Source organism: Lepisma saccharinum, chromosome 18 (genome assembly GCF_977018435.1).
Source record: "Lepisma saccharinum chromosome 18, izLepSacc3.1, whole genome shotgun sequence".
Classification (NCBI taxonomy): Eukaryota; Metazoa; Arthropoda; class Insecta; order Zygentoma; family Lepismatidae; genus Lepisma; species Lepisma saccharinum.
In genome coordinates, this window is record NC_139246.1 from 35949059 (window position 1) to 35971343 (window position 22285).

Below are 22285 nucleotides of genomic sequence, written 5' to 3' on the forward strand. Positions count from 1 at the left end.
TGGTCCAAGCATGCTCGATACAATTCATGTCTGGGCTTCCTGGCGGCCAGGGCATTCTGTTAATTTGGGCCTGCTGCAGATAATCTTGCACCACCCTTGCACGATGCAGCCGGGCATTATCATCCATGAACACAAGAGTTGGACCAATGTTCCGACGGTATGGTTCCACAGTTGTTTGTAGGATGTCTCTGTTGTAACGCGGTCCTGTCAGTGTCCCTTGAATTGCAATTAGGGGCGTTCGGCCGCCGTGCATAATCCCTGCCCAAACCATAATGCCACCTCCTTGGAATGGATGAACAGGTTGCACATGACGAAGTCTCTCCCGCGGTCCTACGCCTCTCCACACTCTCACACGTCTCGAATCAGGCCTCAGACAAAGCCTACATTCATCTGTGAAGAGTACACACGACCAATCTGCAGGTCCCCGATGCACATGTTCGCGTGCCCACACCAAACGATCACGCTGTTGGCTTGCACTTAGAGGTTGCCGACGCATGGGTCTTCGGCAACGTAAGCCTCTTGCTCGCAGTCTATTACGAACAGTCTGAGTCGAAACACGTACGCCTGAGGCTAGTTGGAGGTCATTTCGCAACTCATTTGCGGTCCTGGTATTGTGCCGCAGGGCTGTGATTCCTAGCAAACAGTCCTGGGCTGGTGTTGTTACCCGTGGTCGACCTGAACGGTGGTGATCTGCTACTGTCCCACTGTCTGTGTACCTTCTCCATGTTCTGCTGACATCGCTCTGTGCGATTCCCATCGTCGCGGCTACCGCCCGTTGTGACATCCCACTCTGCACGAAGGCGATAACCCTTGCCCGATCGAACTGCGATATTGTACGCCTGGGCATGTCTACAACGCACCTTCACTACTTGAGTCTCTCTACGTAAGTGGGAGATATAGCCTTGACCATTACCACCCACAATACTGAGATGTTCGAACACACAAATATGCTCAGCTGGTCGTGGCTGTCATCTGAAGGGCGAGTTATGCGGGGTTGAATGGGTATCTTGCACAGCACAGTGTGCTTTCTCACAGCTGGCCCAGTGGGACATGTTGCGATTGTTCTTTCTATCATTTCTTGGGTGATGCAAAACTTTTTGTGAGCAGTTTAGTAGCATTTACTAAAGGTAATAATTTTGAACAAATTCTTTCGTTTATTAAAGAGCATTTAGTACTCGTGAACAATAATGTGTTTGTCGCCTCTTTAAACAAATGTTTCGTTTCCAGAAACTATTTTGGAAGATTTTGAAAAGGGAGTGCTGAAGGGGGTGCGAAAACACCCCTTCGCACGCCGCTGGCGCCGACTCTGTTCGCGATTAGTCAAATGTGGCAGAAAAGCGAAGTAAAATAAACCAAATCAATCAATGAATCAATTTCTCACCCTTCCGGACGTCCATGGATGTAACATTTAAAAAGTTTCACATTGTACATTTTGATCATTTACGATATTTTTTCATAATAGCATATAACTTATTAGAGTGACACTGCACTCTTTTTATCTATGTAGGGCAAAAAAGCTGATATGTATTCGTCATAAATAGAGCTATGATTTTCATGATCTTGAATATTCTTTCTAAGGGTATGGGTATGAAATCCCAAGTTGACTGTATAATCCGGGATTTCGGGATTCTTACTATGGGATCCCGTGAACGGATCCCGATCTTCGATGTTGACAGATCATTTCTCCCCCTCCTCTCTTTCCTTTCGATCATTCCACGCGGCTGCAAAATAGAGTTGATATGTGCCGCAAGCGACAATGCATGATGGATGTACATAGGGCCACAAAACATAATGGAAATAAATGACAAAATCACAGCGTATGCTCTCTGAAAATACCTTGACTACGGCACTGAATATAATACCGGGATTTCTGGAGGGCGGAAAGGAAGCGGGGTGTTACACCCCCCTAATATAACAATTCATGATATTAAGGTGGTTCGTAAGGGGGCTTTTGTGTCTACTTTTGGCAATTTCTCCACAATCGGGCATATTTGAACCATTTCTCAGTCAGATTCGGCATATTTTCGCTTTTTGCAAGAAACAAAGACCTTTTTTCATACTTGAATTCCAAAGGGTATTACATTTGTTATATTTGGGAAATGTTACAAATGTGACTAATGTATTTTTAGAGGCGATATAATTCCTCCTGATAGGGATGAAAGTTATTGTCGCTGCCGGGAGAAGGGGAGGCATTAAAATAAAACGTTTTACCCGCCACCGAAATGAAATCCAAAACACGCCACTGCGCCCTACAATGTGAATTCTTCAAAATATACTTTTTCAGTCGTCCTCTGCCAAACAACTCTGAGCATGCGTTCCCCGTAAACAACAAGAACTATTTTTTTCCATCCAAATCTTCCAGCCTAGGATTACAAAGTTTTTTCACTCATTTATATCAAAATACTTTACATAACTAAACTTGAATTTTCTCCAGAAACTCTAACAAATGAATATATTTTGATTGTATTTCTAAGAGTGAATTAAATATGATTAACACACGGAAATAGTACAAATTAGAATTCTAACTTTACATGCTTCCAAAGATGTTAGGGTTAATTCCTTGTGCTGACATCTATTATCGAAAAATGCAAGCTTCCATTCAGTTCTTTCCGCTTTTCAAAAATTGCTGTCCTGTTAGGTAAGCAGGACAATACAGAAATGCTACACGACAAATGCTTGTCACAGCGAGCCAGCAACCATTGAATTGTTAACTATTTGCCCTGTCCGTGTCTAAAAAAACTCAAGTGGCACAGGGGAAAACAGCGAACGTCATAACCGCCTTGTTCAACGCCTGGAAACGAATGCCGCAATGTCCTCAACAAAAATAGCCCCGCTGTGTAATATGATCACGTGATGGTTGCGGTAAAACTTATCTAACGATGTTGACTCTTCGTTACGTCATTGTTGCAGGGTGCCAAAACAGCTAGGATGAATTTGCAAAGCAGCGATACTTGTTGAATATTATGCAGTAAGAGGAGCTACGATAAAGGACCCAGCAACTGCAAATTTCGCATTTAGCTTACAAGAATAACATCAAAAACTCGTCATCAGACTGGAGACGTTTATGGAAATGCTTGGGTTCACTTTATGCATAGGTAGGTTAAATAGGAAGGGATTGGCTAATTTGCGAAGATGTCAAACATTCATGCCCAGGCCGGGATTCGAAAACGGGACTCCTGGCGTCGTAGCGCAATAATTGTGAGTGGACTAACAGTTAAAAGATGTATCTGAACCAATGAAAAGTACCTTCTGCCTTGGTTGACACGGTTGCCAAGATTGTCTCATTGTCTCTGCCCCTCATTTGGGCCGATAGCGTTGTGGTAACGTGGTCGCCTTGTAACCAAAGGGTTCCTGATTAGACACCCGGTGGACGCACAGGCACATAGTGCTTTGGGAAAAGCACTTTAAAGAAACTGAAGGTCCTGTCCCGAGTAGTCGATCTGTACATGAAATTACTTATAAACTAAATCTCTCTCTCTCTCTCTCCCTCTATTCTAATGCTTCCTCCATTTCAGTCTTACACTTTACCCTTTCTCCATCCCATTCACTCTCTCTTCAACTCTCTTTCTTTCTTCAATTATTCCTTTGTCTCAGTTTCTTTATCCAGCTGTTGTTTGCCTCTCCCTATCTCCTCTCTCTGTCTGTAGCCAGAATACTGTCTTTATTTCTCTCAATTTTTCTCTGTCCCTCTTTCTCTCACCCAATTTCTGTCTCTCTTGCTCCCTCTAACAATTAAACTGTTTTACCCTTATTCGTTCTGTCTTACTACCTCCCTTTAACCACTTTTCACTTTCTATCTTGCACCTAATTTTCCTTTGCTCCTATTCTTCCCAAACGAAGTAGTTGGAATTACAAATTTTAAAATTGATTGATTAAAAATCCAAAAAACGCAGCATCTTGACAAAAGGGAGGCTAATGGCAAAAATTTGTTTTAACCCAGTTTTACAACGGCCTTGGCATGGACGTCTGGAGGATTTTTTCCAGGGAGGGGCAAGGAAGGTATTTTTTTCCAGAGTGGGGCAAACAAGGCACATTTTCCGCAATAATAGTGTTGTTACCTCAAAAAAATTTGCTTAAATTTGCATTTATCATGTTCGTGCAATAATTAACACATATTACTGTGGCTCAAATGAAATTATGGGTGTGAAATATATAATATTTGGTTGACTTTCACTTTCCAGGGGAGGGGGCACGGCCCTCCTTCCGGACGCCCATGGGCCATGACCTCACGATCTCGTACAGGGATCCAGTTCTGTCCCGAGCTTGGATGTTCTCCCGCTAATCATCATCCATCTTCATCGACGCGATTAACTTAGAGACAGGAAAACAACGCAAAAAATAAAAATATTAAATGTTGTTTTATACACAGATAGGCTCATCAGAACTGGGCCTACAGTTATAATTGAAACGTACCCAGAACAGGACATCGAGCTAGGGAGTCCTATATGGGAAGGGGATGGAGAACTTATTTTTTAAAAAAAGCGGAAAGTACTCCATTCACTGGCGTACGCAGAGGAACTGATGAGGTTACAGCCCCCTCCGAAAATTTGAGCAAATAAATATTTTCAAATATAAGCTGAGAAGAACTCTGGGAAAAAATTAGAATGGTTAATGGAAAGACCCATTAAAATGACCCTCGATTGGAATTTTTGAGTGTGTAAAGTTCTAAACACACGAAATATCTTATGGTGTGTACCGTCCCCTTAGAAAGTAGATACGTACTATCCATCTTTACAATTCTAGCCCCTCCCGAAGAAAAATCCTGCATACGTCAGTGACTCGATTCAGTACTCTATTCACTCCACCGCACCGTAAATTTTCAAATTTACAGTGCAGTGGAGTGAATAGACTTTTTACGGTCGGTTTGCGGCCAAACTGTCCGAAGTCTGAGTACTGCGCAATTGCAAACCGCAGTGTGCCTACAACCAACCACTGCCCTCCGAAGCAGCAGCAGAAAGATAATTATCGGAGACGCATTTCTGACGAGACTAGTCAGGGTCCGGTTACAGGCAGAACTTGGTCTGGCCCTTACAACTATGGAAGAGGGGCTATCAAATCCTTTAACGGCTTGGTCTATTGGAGAGCGAGTACGTGCATGCCATATTTCTCGCTCGGATGGCGGGAAGATAGCGCACATTGCATCGCCGGCGCTGATTTTCTGCAAGAGACACGAGAGTCTCCCTTCGTCAGAGCTAGTCGTGCAGCTGCGAAAAGTATTTTCACCCGTTCCCCTCTCTCTTCTGTTCTATGGTTTTATCCCCTTTTTCACTTTCTTGTTATCTTACTTTTTAACATTCAGTTTCTCTCCCTACCATGACTCCTCTTCTTTTCTTTTTCAGCGTCCTTGTCTCAATTTGTCCGTCGTTCTCGTTTCTCGCTTTTCTGATTCTTTCCTCTCTTTCTTCACTTTTAGAAAGATAGATAGAGAGAGAGAGATAGAGAGAGAGAGAGAGAGAGAGAGAGAGAGAGAGAGAGAGAGAGAGATATGTAGGAAGAAAAACAGAGTGAAAAGAAAGAGAGAGAGAGAAATATGTAGGAAGAAAAATAGAGTGAAAAGAAAGAAAGAAAGAGAGAGAGAGAGAGATATGTAGGAAGAAAAACAGAGTGAAAAAAGGAAAAAGAGAGAGAGATCTAGGAAGAAAAATAGAGTGAAAAGAAAGAAAAGAGGGAGAGAGAGAGATGTAGGAAGAAGAACAGAGTGAAAAGAAAGAAAGGGAGAGAGAGATGTAGGAAGAAAAATAGAGTGAAAAGAAAGAGAGAGAGAGAGATATGTAGGAAGAAAAACAGAGTGAAAAAAGGAAAAGAGAGATAGAGAAAGATATGTAGGAAGAAAAACAGAGTGAAAAGAAAGAAAGAGAGATAGAGATTTGTAGGAAGAAAAACAGAATGAAAACAAAGAAAGAGAGAGGAAGATAAGCAGAAACACACACACACACCCAGAGGTGTAGTGGTGGGAAAGAAAGAAAGACAGAAAGGTCATGGGCGTCGGGAGGTGGGGGGGGGGTCGAACGGTTCGGTGGACCCACCTTGAAATTGACATCGTTCATATAAAGATACAAGAAAGCCGAAAGTTTGTTACTCTTATTGTTAAGAACAGAAATAAAGTTCATTTAGTTAGTATTCGAACAGAATAATCAAAGTAAAAATGCTATGGATCGAAAACATTGAGTGAAAATACAGGAACAAGGTTACATTCTACCATTTCATCCAAGGAACGAATGGTTTTACAGTTTTCAAAATTCTAATAATTATAGTTGTAGGTAAGAGGTCACCCAACACACTTTATGAAAAAAAAATCCCCCCTAACATTTAAAGCCTTTTCTTGAAAGAGATGTGCAAAGGTTAATACACAAAATGCATTCAGATACTAACTGCATAAAATGCGAAAGAAATAATAGAAAATAGTTGTGCTGCTATTCACTCGTTTGGTGGATAGAGTCTCCCCATTTATAATAATAATAATAATTATTATTATTTCCAATGAAATGTATTTTTGTTAGTTTATAATATTTATTATTGTATAATAACATTTATAACCTGGTAATAATACTTATTATTTATCTACTATTCAACTTTTATCATTTGCCCGACCCCCGTGCAAAAATTTCTGGCGACGCCCATGAGAAAGATATAGGAAGAGAAACAGAGGGAGGGAGGAAGGGAGAGAGAGAGAGGGCAGAGGAAGAAAGAAAGACAGAGACATAGGAAGAAGAGAGAAAGACAGAGATATAGGAAGAAAAACAGGGATAGAGAGAGAAAAATATGAGGGAGGCAGAAAAAAAGAGAGGAAGATAGGCAGAAAAATCACACACACAGAGAGAGATAGAGAGAGAGAGATATGAAACACTTTTTTATCTTTTCACACTCTCCCCCTCCTATTATCGCTCTCCCTTTTAAGAAGAGAGGGAAAAAGAGAGGAGAAAGAGGGATAAGGAAGAAACAGAGAGCAGAAAATGTTACCTTTTCTCTTTATCTTAACATTTTCCTCGAATTTATTCTCCTGTAGAGTGTTTCTTTCTCCATATAAACACTTCACTCTGACCAATGCCCCTTTATGCTTAAACACAAACTATATTCCCATTACTTTTGCGTCGCTTTTCTTTCATTTTTGGCTAATCGCGACGATGATGATGATGAACGATGATGAGATTAAATTGTAAGGGACACTAACAAAGGAATATCCAGGCTAGGACTCGAACCCAGAACATAACCATGTAACACAGATTGTACTTTAACTACCACCCAGTGATTTATTCACACAAGAATAAAATAAATTTGTGACACAAGCCCAAAATTCCTCTAAGACTCAATTCATGGTGTGCCAGCGACGGATTTTTCAGAGATTCCCTTCTTTTCGAAAAACCGTTATGGTATTCTGTTCAGTTTAGAATTCCTTCTACAGGATTCAAGTGTATCCTCATCTGATTCGCTTTCGTCGAAATATTTGTGGTAAAAAATTGTCGGTGTCACGGAACCATAACAAACACATAAGATCAAAAGCAAACCGCAAAAAGATTCACTCCAATGGTGTAGAAGATATTCTAAACATGTAATATTTCTTAGAATTTTCAATGCGATTATACTGCTGGCACTTCCAGCTGGCGGCTGGGAAACAACGAATCAGCGATCACTTGAATTCTCTTCGACTAACATCGGGCATTTTCGTGTCACAAGGTCCCGAACGTTGCTGGCAGGAAGAAACAAATGAGCGTCGGATACACAGCATGTTGCCAAACGTACTGTAAAACGGAGGGGGGGGGGGGAGTTGATCAGCGCCCTTACTGGATAAAAGTCCTACAGTAGTACACAAAGCGCGGACAATTACTACACAAAACACTGTACAAACAAGCCAATCAAAACAACTGACAAAAACAGATGTACGCTTGGCAACGCTGTAACGGGAGAGCGATGTTACCCCTACATCTTTTACTTCGCACTTGAGGTTGACACTCATCGAGGTCCCCTCAAGACGATTGGTGGACAGATAGAGCTATGTAGCAAAAAGTGGGTCAACCGCCCGCTGAACCTGCGATCAGTTTAGTGGCTTTCGAAAAAATATATTCGAAAACGCCTTTCTTTGCACTAGCCAAAGAAACCTTTGCCCCTCCCCCGATGGCTACGCAACAGCTGGGAACAATCCGTGAGTGAAAAGATCAAGTTGGCACAGCTGTACTAAACTAGTTTGACTGAGTTGATTGCAAACAAAACAACTTTGCTGAATGCTAGATAACTTAGCTCTTATCAGACGCAAACAATGGATTCTTGTGTGATAAATAAAAGTTCTATGTCCACAAGAATATTTGCTCCAGCTGAAACGTGAGTGAGCTGTTGAGATGTTTGTGTCGCGAAACACGAGAACAAAGTTCCAATACTCACCCAACAGCAGAAGTTATTTATTTTTCGTCCGCCGAAGTAATGAAGTGAATGTAAACAAAAACAAATGACTTGCGACAAGTAACTACATGCCAATTGGTCATTACAATAAGTTATTACTAAAGCTAGGATTTTCATGACTTGGTATATTTTTTTTGGTAAGGGTGATGTGTTCCCTAAATATATAGAAATTCATATTACGAAGAAACGAATTAAATTAAGGTACTCTTTAATGCATATTTATACGCGATAGAGCATACTTTGATAAATTTTCGGTCACATTCAGCATATTTTTGCTTTTTCAAGGAATATACAGTCACTTTCGAAGAGGATTCGGTCTTGCACCCATGTACACTAAAGTTGTTGAATTTTTCACAATTATACGCCCGTTTATTTCCTGAAAAATAGTGAAAACCCGTCTCCTTTTCTAATAGAATGAAATCAGAAAATATTTGCTTATTGTTGAATTTCTTCGAAGTGTAGGACTGTTTATTTTCTGCACAATTATGGGAACTACCTTTTCCCCCTACTGCAATGCAGTGCGCAAAATAGACTTTACCCAAAAACGTCTGAGCACTTTCAATTGTTTCGTCATGAAGGTAGCTATTTTGAGAAACATTTTCTGTCGATACTACAAAACTTGTTCCGAATGGCATTGTTTACTTTAACTATGCTCGTCTTGTGCCAGCTGAAGTAGGAAGAAGCTTGACTCAATACAAGGCTTTACTGGTTGACAATAGGCAATAATTTTATTTGAGAATTTACAGAACGTATTCATTGTACATTGCTACTCAGGGTTCATAAAGTGAAATAAAAATAGTATGTGAAAATATCTCAGCATATTTTAAAAATTGATGTTTGAAACAGTTCAGTTGTAAGGGCATATTTTTCAAATCATAGTTTTAAAAATTACGTTATGAGAGCATTTTTTATTTTGAATATTTTGGTGATTTCTAGGTCATAAAAATCATAGCTCTAGTTATTACAATAGTTTTTAACTCACCTTTTCGATATATACAGGGTGACTGGTAATTAGATGTATTCCCTGAAAGGGGTTAAAGTAGAGACAATTTGCAATAAATTTGACCATATGATACCCCGTCCGAAAATTAGTAGTTTTCGAGATAATCGAATTTAAATTGTTTCTTTAAAAAATGACAATTTTCCACATAAAAAGATGAATTGAGAAAAAACTGCTCATTGTATGGAACTTATTTCAGCGTTTTCTGATAGCTAACAAATAAGTGGTTCGTTGAATAAAAAGTTTTCCCCAAATAACAATCACATGGAAGTAACGGGTGGGTCTAAACTTACAAGTCATGATAAAAAAATGCACTCTTAGTTTACTTGGCAACGTATTAATAACAAAAATGGTATGACACGAAGCGTACAAATTACTTTAATTACTTCCTTGGGTCATCTGCTATCCAACAAGGTACAAATGTTGCTAACATTCACATTTGTGTACAAGAAATAATACTTCATTCATCTTCATGTGAATGGAATCAATGAACAATACAATTAGAGAACATTACACTTCTTTCTCAAAGTGGGCAACTCCGTTACGAATGCAGGCACGCAGGTATTTACGGACATTCGTTCTCTTAACTCGTGATGTGATAGTGTCCTTGATGTGTTGACCAGCTGTTAAGTTCCTCTCCCTGAGCTCTTCTTGCGAGTTTACCGGTGTCTTGTAAACTAAGTCTTTCATGTGGCTCCAAATGTAGCAGTCGCAAAGCGTCAAATCGATCGGGGGATCGAGCTGGGCAGCCATCATGCTGGTAAATCATGTCACGTCTTGTAGCTAGAGGCACATCCTCCAACAACATTGCCATCCCGTTCCTCAAAATATGTTCATAAGTGATGCCATTTAAGATTTGGTGCAGGAAAAATGGCTAGATCAAATGATTGTTGATGACGCCCATCCATACTTCTGCCTGGGCGTGCGACAGTGTCTGGATGAAAATTACCCAAAGAAATGGATTGGCCCAGGCGGCCCGATTCCCTGGCCGGCTCGATCCCCCGATTTGAAGGCTGGGTACTTGCCACATGAAAGACTTAGTTTACAAGACACCGATAAACTCGCAAGAAGAACTCAGGGAGAGGATCTTAACAGCTGGTCAACACATCAAGGACACCATCACATCACGAGTTAAGAGACCAAATGTCCGTAAAAACCAGCGTGCCTGCATTCGTAACGGAGGTGCCCACTTTGAGAAAGAAGTGTAATGTTCTCTAATTGTATTGTTCATTGGTTCCATTCACATGAAGATGAATGAAGTATTATTTCTTGTACACAAATGTGAATGTTAGCAACATTTGTACCTTGTTGGATAGCAGATGACCCAAGGAAGTAATTAAAGTAATTTGTACGCTTCGTGTCATACCATTTTTGTTATTAATACGTTGCCAAGTAAACTAAGAGTGCATTTTTTTATCATGACTTGTAAGTTTAGACCCACCCGTTACTTCCATGTGATTGTTATTTGGGGAAAACTTTTTATTCAACGAACCACTTATTTGTTAGCTATCAGAAAACGCTGAAATAAGTTCCATACAATGAGCAGTTTTTTCTCAATTCATCTTTTTATGTGGAAAATTGTCATTTTTTAAAGAAACAATTGAAATTCGATTATCTCGAAAACTACTAATTTTCGGACGGGGTATCATATGGTCAAATTTATTGCAAATTGTCTCTACTTTAACCCCTTTCAGGGAATACATCTAATTACCAGTCACCCTGTGTGTGTGTATATATATATATATATATATATATATATATATATATATATATATATATATATATATATATATATATGTATATATACACACACTCAAAAATTGTACCGTATGTGCATAATTAATAAATGTATGTCACAAAACTTCAAAAGTAGCTTAGTTGAGTAGTATGGCTTTACCATATGCACTATAGTATTCCTACGCGTAATAGTCGTCGATCGAGACGAACCACCGGAATTTGCCCTTAAGTCATGTCCACATATTTACACTGACTTCGTCCTAATGGTGGACAGAGAATATTTCTTTAATTCGGGCTGCATACCTAATTTATAGGTCAGGGGCGTTGCCACCAGGAGGGCGAGCGGAGCTCTAGACCATCGTAAGAATGTCTTAGCCCATCAAAATAGTCTATACGAGAAATTAATTAATTGTCCATTATGTTACAAGCACACAAATATACACACGGGCAGAGAGAGAGAGAGAGAGAGAGAGAGAGAGAGAGAGAGAGAGAGAGAGAGAGAGAGAGAGAGAGAGAGATAGAGAGAGATAGAGAGAGAGAGAGAGAGAGAAGTAGGGAAACAAATAAATGTTTGAAAATTTACATTTAAAACTGAGCAACAGTTAAAAAGTAACTGTCGGTTACTTACCAGTTACTTTAATGATTGGTTCGTTAAAATTGTAACGTCCCCAGCTGGGTGAGAAGAGGACTGGTACAAATGCACAAAACAGGTCGTACCAAATATCTGCTACATCCTTCACTATGCGTCAGGGGTCCCAGGTCCGAATACCGGCCTGGGCATGGATGTTCTTTGTTAACGTCCCTTTATACATTTTATATCATATCGTCATCACTCATCCTCATCCTCGCGATTATCCAAAAGTGCCAGAAAAGCGACGTTAAATAAAAAAAAATTCCGTCCGTGGTAAAACAACCATCTCCAGCAATCCATTTTTTAAAATTAATACACTTCTGGCCGCCTTGTTCTTTGTCATTTTTAAACACATCACCACGATATCTCGACAGATATCTACTTTCTTTCACACATACAACAAAGCAAATGAGTACTGATCGACTCCTACAAACTTTCGGATGGAAACAAAGAAGGGGTGGATTGGCATAGTTTTGTCCAAGTATGAGTCACCAACAATTTGTCCAGTTTCCTTACCCTCATTAAGGGACATTTGGTATTTCCAAAGACCTGACGGTTGTGTCGTAATTGCGAACAGTGCCTAAATCGTATTAATTGCGAACACTTAAAAGTGAGGAAATACTTCCTGTCCTAATTGCGAACACATGCAACTGAAAAACCTGTTTTAAAAAACTAATAAGGGTAGTGACGCAGAGAGACAGCTGGTTTGACTAGCAACAATAGCCAACCTGATGAAATTGTGTTCGCAATTAGGGCACTGCCCTTCGAGATTAATCCTGTTTAGGCAACAAGTGTTCGCAATTAGGACGACACCGATCTGAAATCCCTTGCGACCCTCAATCCGGCGAATACCAGATTTCAGTCACTTGAACATAAACAAAGGCAGTAGCTTACGCAGGATTTCATCAAGGGGGGTGTTATTTCGAAAACTTTCTACAAATTCACATTACCATTGTTTTATTATACTTTAATTAATTAATAATAAATTAATTAATAATTCTTATAATTAATTAATTAGTTTAATTACTACTAATAATTACTACTAATGCAGCTGCTATTTATGAAAGAAATAGAACAAAATTAAATTTCTTTTGTTTCTTTGTTACAAAATAATTGTCTAGTCAACGGTTATTTGTATATGATAAGTGAGACATTTTAAGTGTCAAGAAAATCCATAAAAACAAGCAAATATATTAAATTTATTGAAATAATTGAAATATGAAACTCATTCAAGGATCCGCGCTGGTCTAGTCTGACAACGTAGTGGGATTCGGGTTCGATTCCCGGAATTGGTTGGAATTTATCCAGCCTTGTCTCCGCACCCAGCCTCATATCAATGGGTACCTGAGAGCAACCCTGGGGGATGAAGGCTGCCGGAGCATGGTGCTGATCACATCAACTGCAAAATAGTTCGAGATCGAGAATCTTTGGGGCCCACCACACCACTACGTGTGCCTTCATGGCACGGTGCTCTATGCACGGGGGAATTTACATTACCTTTACCTATGGAATTCGCCCAGGATGATGATGAAGCGCGAGAATACATGTTGCTAAATTCCACTGAGTCTATGTTTAAGTTGAAAAGTAAGTTTATAGACATTCCAACACATTTATCACTTCTAGGTGATTCACAAAGCACTTCTTCAACATTATTTAATGATGTGGATGTAGACTCAGCATCACTTGAGAGTTCACAAGGGGATGTGAAATCAGTACCGGGAAGAACGTTTGCAATAAGGTCGGTACACTGCGACGAAGCAAGGAATTTTCACAATTCTCGCGAGAGTCACTGCGCGACTTTTGCAAAAACAAATTGCAAAATTGAACTTTGCGGCCGCTTAGATTGTGTTTGGAATGTTGTGTTTTTCTTCATGCTGCATGGGAATAATAATTCAAATTATTATTATTACTGTCGCAGATCTTTGACTGTGATAATTTAGCCATTTTTAATTTGTGATAAATTAGCCATTTTTAATTTTCTTCTACAGCATTTTCCATAATATTTCAAAAGCTCAAGGGGGATTTAAACCCGGTAACCCCCCCCTTGCGTACGCCACTGAACAAAGGTTTGCCTTCGTCAATGTAAGGAAAACCAAAGGCGCATAAAAATCCTCAAATAAGCAAAAATTACAGAATAGACATTTTCAGGCATGATTAAGCAAAATATGTGTTAACCCTTAAAATAGTCATTTATAAGCACTATAATAATGCGTTTTCGGCCTACAAACACCACGAAACGAACTTGAAACATAAAGCCTATGGTTTTGTACAAAGGGACAGAAAAGGCGAATAGGAAAAAATCCGCACCCTAGTTATAGGCAAGCCTGTCCCTAAAATCAGACTTTCGGCACGAACTACATAGGATGTTATGGGACCAGCTGTCCTCGCAAAGGTGCCTCCCTGCCACTGGCGTACGCAGGATTTTCTTTGGGAGCTGCTGGAATAGTAAACATTTATTGCATATCAGTTTTCTAGTGCGGAGGCATACACAATAAGATATTTCATATATTTAAAGAACTTTCCACTCTCAAGAAATGGCAATGGAGGGTCATTTTAAGGCGAGTTTGCATTTAGCACTCTATTTTTCTTCCGCGTTCTTCACTGCTTTTCGTTGAAAATGTTAATTTTCTCAAAATTTCGGATGGGGCTGCGTAGCCTCTTCAACCCCCCCCCCCCTCTGCGAACGCCAGTGCTCACTGCATGCAGAAGATCGAGTACAGGGCACGGATAGAAATTTTCGGCAATTATCGCAAGATGTACAATTTCAGTTTTCTTGTATTAAACGTCGTTTAATGAAATTATAAGTAATAAAGTCCGCAAATAGACAAACACATTAGGTTAGACCCGACCCCTGGGCTTCACTACCGCACACAATACTCGGAACTAACGCGAGTCAGCGGGTAATCATGTTTGGTTTTCTCTCTCTCACTTAACAACATTATTCATCAATTTTCTCTCCAAGAAGCATGACTGAAATGATAAAAAAATGTTCCATTGTTAAAACCGTAATAAATAAGATAAGTGGTCGCAAATTCAACTGAAACAATCAATAGTTATGCGAATTTAAGTTACTGCAACATTGCTTTGAAAGAAAATAAACAATTACTTTCGGGAATGTAACGTAACAAACAGTCGTAATAGCTCTGTTAACGGAACTTTATACCAGAGCATATTGATTTTTAGACTGGAACGAAGCACGGTTATGTAGTTCATACATTTACTACTTGGAGGCGCTAGCATACATACGATTCCGAGGAGCGCCTCTATAGGCGGATTTTATAACTTGATTAATAAAGTACGTAACCTTCAATGAATTGAATGACCCAAGTTAAGTAGGTCATGAGAACAATGTTCGCGCCGTATTGGGTGTTACATTTCTAAAAATTTGCAGCACACGCATAAAATATTTAAAAGAAATAATGATTTAAAATGAAAATGATTTCATTTCCGTGAAGGAATTCTGTTAACAATTAGTAAAAGAGTGACAACCTGAGAAATTTGCTGTCCTAAAAACCGGTAGGGGTTGTATTTCTCCATTCTCCTCACAAGTACAATCAAACAATCAAGTTAAAAGGCCTTAAACAGCAGAAAATTTGCATTTCAGCGAAATACCTTGTCAATAAAAGTGGTTGTCTACTCTCAAAAGGAAGTTTACCTTTTGGAAACAAATTATACCATTTTCATAACATAAATTTTGTCCAGGCAGTGTGTGTGTGTAAACTCAGCAACTATACTCCACTAACTGCTTTTGAGTACGCCATTGTTTACGCCGGTATGAATATTTTCCAATCCCCATTGGTATAATTGAAAAGTTGTTTGTGCTAGAATGCAAGCACTGCTTAGTAATAACAGGTTTACATCTAAGTATGAATTGTGCATATTATACACAACAGTGAAATGTTTTCATGAACTGTGTGTAATAATAACACTATTAACATGCAATAGCTAAAGAGTACTTGTGTAATCTTATAAATACACGAACAATAAATCTTTCTGCTAATTGGTTTAGGCTGAAGCTCATTGTTAAAAGTGAATATAATCCATTATATTTAAAAAAAAATTATACAACGTTTACCACACACACGGAAAAAACAACATTTTTTCCCCATCAAATCTAGACTGCAACTTGAAAGCCACAGATTACAAATACTACACATTGAAGTGTAAACGAATTCATTCATATTTACACAATTTTATGTCGTATTTAATATATATGTATCGAAAGAAGACATGGGAGTAAATTTCACGACAGTTACACTCCTTTAAATCTCCTTGAACTTGGAAAAGGACAATCACTGGAACACGACATTACCACAGATAGCGTGTAAAGTCAACACAACCACATGTAAATAGCTGTCAATTAAATAAAACAGACTTACCTTTAGGAAATAAAGAAAATTCGAACACGACCAGCTGATTACTTCTTCTCCAAGGGCAAAGAGGACGGTGAGAGATTGCCAAAGCAGCAGATGTGGCGGACTCTGGTGGGAATTTTTTGTACTACTTAGTCGTCTGCTCGATGTTATATAATACGTACGTAACTTGCGTGGGTGTGAACGTCACATATTATTACGGATTGAAAACTTGACCATACAAAATTATCATTATAAACACTATGTCAGATAACACACATGATAAAACGAATTCTATTAATTAATTAATAGTTAATACTAATGTTCTGTAATGACTGTTTATAGAATTGGTATAGTGTTATTCGTGATCGCGATAATAACTCTACTACATCAGTGGCGCAACCACTGGAGGCAGGGGGCAGCCCCCAACCTTGGACGGAAATCAATTCTATGGGGTCAAATATTGAAGTAAAAGAAAACAATGCTAGAAGAATAATAAGATTTAGCAGGACAAAAGGACACTCAAGATGGAATTAGTTTTCATGTATTTCTTGCATATAGGCCAAGAACATCTACGGGGGACACAGAGGGGCGATTGCAATGGCACAGAGAAGCAAGGGAAAGAACGTAAGGGTGCTCATGCTCTAAATGGACGAAACCACTGGATAAATAGGGTTGACAGCCTATTAAGTGAAAATTGTCTTTGTTCCACTTCGAAGAGGGTGTTGTCACGAGTTGTGACATACATCACATTTTAAATACCTTAACGAAATAAAGGTCTAATTCATCCGAATATCTTTCACAGGATCATAGGTTTCGCGACTTTTCAAGCACTTATTAGTATGTGACTTCCACCATACTGAACTATCACTGCTGAATCTCATTAATATACAAACTAAAGTTGATTGATTAGTTCATTCTGTGAAAATTTAATAACTGTTACATAACTGTACAGTGTCATTGAACTAACTCTTCTTATTTAAACGTATTCCATCAAATTAGTATAACTTTTCAGTGTCTCCATCTTCAGGCACAAAATAAAAGCTTGCTATCTATAAGGAGTAAATTGGACACAAATGTTTTGCTACTTACTGTATCCGAAGAAACTACTTGGAATCTTCAGAATCATGTGAAGTAGAGTAAGAATAATACGCAAATAAATAGAAGGATCAAAAGAGAAAAAAAGAAACGAAAGACAACAATAAAGTAAAAGCATCAGAATTAAAGTTACAGAAACGAGGTACAAAGATAAAGAGAAAATAAGGCAATGTGGGAGAGAGAGAAACCAAAAAAGAGAGGCAAAGGTAAGGGGATGGGGGAGAGAGAGAAAGACAGAAGAAGAGAGAGCGAGAAAGGAAGACAGAGAGAGAGAGAGGAAGACAGAAAGAGAGAGAGGGATAGAGAGACAAAGGAAGAAGAGAGAAAGCAAATATAAAGTGTAGATAGAGGAACACAGATGGAAAACGAGGGAAAGAAAAAAAGGGGAAGAATGGAGAGAATGAGATACAAATGCAGAGGGGGAGAGGGAAGAAATGAAATGATAAACAAATAAATAAGTGAACGAGAATTAACAACCAAGCCATGACCACCTAAATGACGTCACTAACATGATCTAGTGGCGTATGTAAGGAAGAGTTAATTAACAGAAGTGAGCACCGAGAAATGTCTAAGGGAAAATACTTAAATTCATCACAAGCAGGTGGATTTCTATGAGCTAGAAGTGGTAAAATGTGCACTAACAATTCAAAACTTTCCCGTAAGTAGATTTTGATTACGTACACGCGGAACACAGCTCATCAACAGCTACCATAAACACTGTGCAAAACGAAATGCCTGCCCCGTGGGGAAGTGGTTATCACATCGCGCTACGACGCCAGGGGTCCCAGGTTCGAATCCCGGCCTGGGTATGGATGTTTGTGAGTGTCCATTCATCAATTTCATCATATCATCACTCATCCCCATCTTCGCAAATTAGCCAAACGTTTCACAAAAAGCGAAGTAAAATAATGCAAATCAATACATAAACAATAAAAAATAATAAATTAAATACGAAATGGCAACACCATGTGCGAAAGCGTTGCTTCTCGGGTTTCCATTCGCACCTCGCTGCCTGACATAAGACATCTCCCTCGCTTCTGATTGGCAGAGGAACTGATGAGTGATCTCTAGCGCGGGAAGGGTAACAAGTTGAACCAAAGGCGGTTTAGTTCTGATTTATTGCTATCTTTTGAACACAACTGTCTAACAAACAATATTTTTCCATTTCGAATTACAAACAACTGGTCAAAATTCTATAACGAATAATAGTCTACATCAAATATTAGTTCTTAAATGCACCTCTTATGATTTCAGTAAGGGTTTGGAGAGACAAAACTTCTCAGACGGCCATGTGTATAACCGTTAAACATATTCCATAATACAGCGTGTTCACAAAACCATTCCGTGATTATAAACAACCACAAAATTTTAATTATGTATATTACGAAATTTATGCCGATACCTTTCGAAAGAACAGCTCAAAGAATTTTAGCGGATGTGTAATTGTTGGCGTTAACTACAACAATAGATGGCATAACAATAAAGAATGAAAAAATAAAAAAAGGAGGAAATCTTTCGATTGTTAATGTGTTATTGTAAATGGTATTGTTGTTAGAAGGGAATTTTCTAAATGATAAACTTGAAGGAAGATGGACTGGGCGCTCCGGAAACAAAGATGCTGTGTTCTGCAAGTGGCCACCGAGGTCGCTTGACTTGCCGGTCTATGACTTCTTCTTATGGAAACACATAAAAGATCTTGTGTACGTACCTCCACTGCCTCAAGATCTGTAGGATCTGAAACGCCGTATCATTGCCGCCATCGGAACCGTCACCGTAGATACGTTGCAACGCGTGTGCCATGAGTGGGAATATCGCTTTGATGTTTGCAGCGTGACACGAGGATCACACATTGAGTTCCACTGAAGTAGGTAGTTAGATATTAAAATTTTTGAGTTTCTGCTTATAATGGCACCAATTGAAGCAATCCACCGAATAAAGCTGTTTGGCACATTTCAGTGAATGCGAGAACAACGGATAAAACCTGTTGTATGTTACTGGACTACAGTAGAAACAACATAAAACGTTATGAAAACACAGTAGCAATCTTTGGGCAACATCCGACCTTATGACTGGCCAGCTTGTAGCCTGCAGAAGCAGGGCCGCAGCATGATTCCACTGGTAACTCAGCACATTCCCTAAAGTGCCATACAGCGTTATTCGGTGGAATGCTTCAATTTTATATGAATATGAGTACCGAGAGCGATGCTGTAAGTTTTTAAAATCACGGAATGTTTTTGTTTTTTTTGGACACGCTGTATACTAATTTCATCCGAAGAAATTACAACAATGGCTCCATTCATAATAATATGCACGTTCTCATGGTATTAGCAATAATATTTCAATTGTTGACTACAATGAAATTTACCGAAAAGTTACTAAAACAAATCTGTCGCATGATGAAACGAGGTAAAATGCTTCTTTTGGTTGCGTGTGAGCTCCAAAGTGCAGGTAAGGTTCTTTGTATTATTCTAGTTTAGTTACCAAATGAACCACTTCTGCACGGGTTCTTATTTTCAACAGTCAAAACATCAGGCGCGTCGCCTGATAATGTTCGCATGAGCACGTGAACACTCATGTATCCTAAATTACATACATATAAAATGCACACACACACATATATTTTTATTCGAAAAAATACTATGTTTAATGTACGACTATATACATAAATTTACTCTGACACGATTTATTTCACGTCTGATAACTTTTTTAGATAGTTGGTAACACTGACTTCTACGGTGTTCCACGGAGGGCGTTGAACACAATTCCTGTGCGTGTTGCATAGAGCTGACAGCTAAGGGGCTGTTGGCTACTATACCCCGAAGATGTTCACTTCGCTGTGTGAACACTGATGCAAGCGACAATACTTCTTACATTCGGCACCAGAGTGCAGCATATACAAGGCATGTCTAGGGCGACTCGAAAAGGTCTGTGCCTCATAGTTGCAAACTTTAGCGACAATTCGCTAAACCTGGCGGATTTTAAGGGGGAGAGACACAATTTCCTCTAGGTCCTTCTTGCATTACTTCAAATATAGTGTGATTTTGGGTGGAAATTGTTGAAAATAAATTGAACTGTTATTCTCATTTTTTTCAATTGAATATGAAGTTACAAGGGAGAGGAGTAAATCTGCATTCAGTACAAAAACATTATTGTGAACACCGTACGCGACGCCACTGCAAAACATATAAAAATATACCTACTTAGGCTTGCCAACTTTAAAGAATAAAATTCCGGAGATTTATTTTCAGCCTTCAAAACTCTTTAGATTAAAATGTTCTGTACGACTAATGTCATGATTCACGAATATCTGTTTGTGGTCTTACTACTGTAAATACAAAATTGAATCAACTTATCAAAACAACCTAGCAACCACAATTTGTAAGTAAACAAATAAGTAAGTAAGAGTAAATCATACGGTTCTTTTCTCGCGACTCTGAACTGGCCATGACAACAACACGAACACCGAATCGCACTTACAGGCCTCCGTGCCGGAATGGTTATCACAGCACTATGCGCACGGGGAGGGCCATAGGGGCGCTCGCCACACTCAACTGCCACGCTTTTGGATATATTTTTATGTCCAATACTTCTGAAAACTCAAATATTCAGTCTTTTATCACCAAGTTTAACAGGCTCGAGAACTTTACTTTTATCATTATTTTTAAGTTTGATGAAAGTATCCACGTGATAGGCTGATAGGAATTGACCTTACAGTTTAACTTTGGTAACGAACCACTGTGCACTATGCTTGAAAAGGGGATCGAACCTGAGACTTCTTGAGAGAATAGGTTTTTGTTTTCTTTGTTTCTTCACTTTACTCGTCTTATCCTTCAGTTTGCGTGCAATGGTAGGAATTGTGACAATAATAACCATCCATTTCAGCCCTGGACCCCTATTTTTGCAAAACAATATGCTAATCTCCAGTACGTGGAAATCAGGTTGGTTCCTGTTTACAGCACTATTCTCGGTGAGGTGAGATACCCGACTGAATTCGCCCCTCCAAACTGTAACTTCTCGAACCGCCACTTGCTATGCGACGCCACGCCAAGGTCCCAGGTTCGAATCATAAAGCCTTCATAATTTTCATATATCATCAGTCATCCTTAGGGACGTGAAGTTTTTGTTTTATTTTTCCCTAAATTTCGATGTAATTTTTTTTACTGCAATTAGGTGTCATTTTTGGCGGTTTAGGACAAAATTCGGTGTTATTAATTTAAAATCGGTTATTTTTATATGCATTTTCACTGTTCGTTCTGTGCTTGAGATTTTCACATTGTTTTAGTTCTAGAAAATTGAGACAAATTTTAGTTTTAATGACAAAAAATGGTTTAACTTTGTGAAAAATGACCATATTTCTTCCATTTAGAGAAAAACTATTTCATATCATCAGCCATTAAATATGAAATGTTTGAACGATAACAACCAAATCTTTGAACATAATCATACACATCACATTTCCCTAAAATACCGTTCTGTGTACACACACACATACTCGCACCCCCCCCCCCCTCCGAAACACAACAGGTGTGTTACTCGTCTGCCCCTCCACACTTTTTGCCTCCGCACTCGAGGTTCTGTGCACTTTGTACTCGGCTCTGATTTGTCTAGGGGTATCTTTCTTTGTTCGACAATGCACAAGTCAACATAATTATATAATTAACTACAAGAGACAACGGATAACCTTTGCGAAACCTTATTGCTATAGGTGATAAATTACCTTGTCCAGCATTTGTGAAATTATAAATGGAAGTTTTGGGTATTTTCTATAATTTTAATTAACGTAAAATTTGAAGCATATACCGTGCGTCCATTTCGATCTGCAGCCGAGAGATCGGGAGAAGCGTGGCGGGCGGCACTGACGGAGATGCCGACATTTGCGGCCTGAAATGCCCGCTTATTTTTATGGACATATGCAGACATTTATATAAATATTGCAAAACGAGCACTAACCTGTGTTATAAGAGTATGGTTTTAATTTTAGTAGCTTAGTGACTGTATGTGCCGATGATTTTGACACGCCCACCTCTTGTGAAACACGGCGTAGAGGTTTGTTTGGAGAACGTTCTAACGCTG

The 22285-nt window shown here is 39.1% G+C and overlaps 1 protein-coding gene across 2 annotated transcripts in view; it reads right to left on the bottom strand.

Annotated features, from left to right (window-relative positions):
- LOC146002524 (fructose-bisphosphate aldolase-like) overlaps window positions 1-16247 on the bottom strand; it is a 205290-nt gene extending 189043 nt beyond the window's left edge. For both annotated transcript variants that reach the window (XM_083140430.1, XM_083140431.1), the window contains exon 1: window positions 16142-16247. The gene's annotated coding sequence lies outside the window, so the exon portion shown is untranslated. The remainder of the gene's footprint in view (window positions 1-16141) is intronic.
- Between the last annotated feature and the right edge of the window lie 6038 nt (window positions 16248-22285).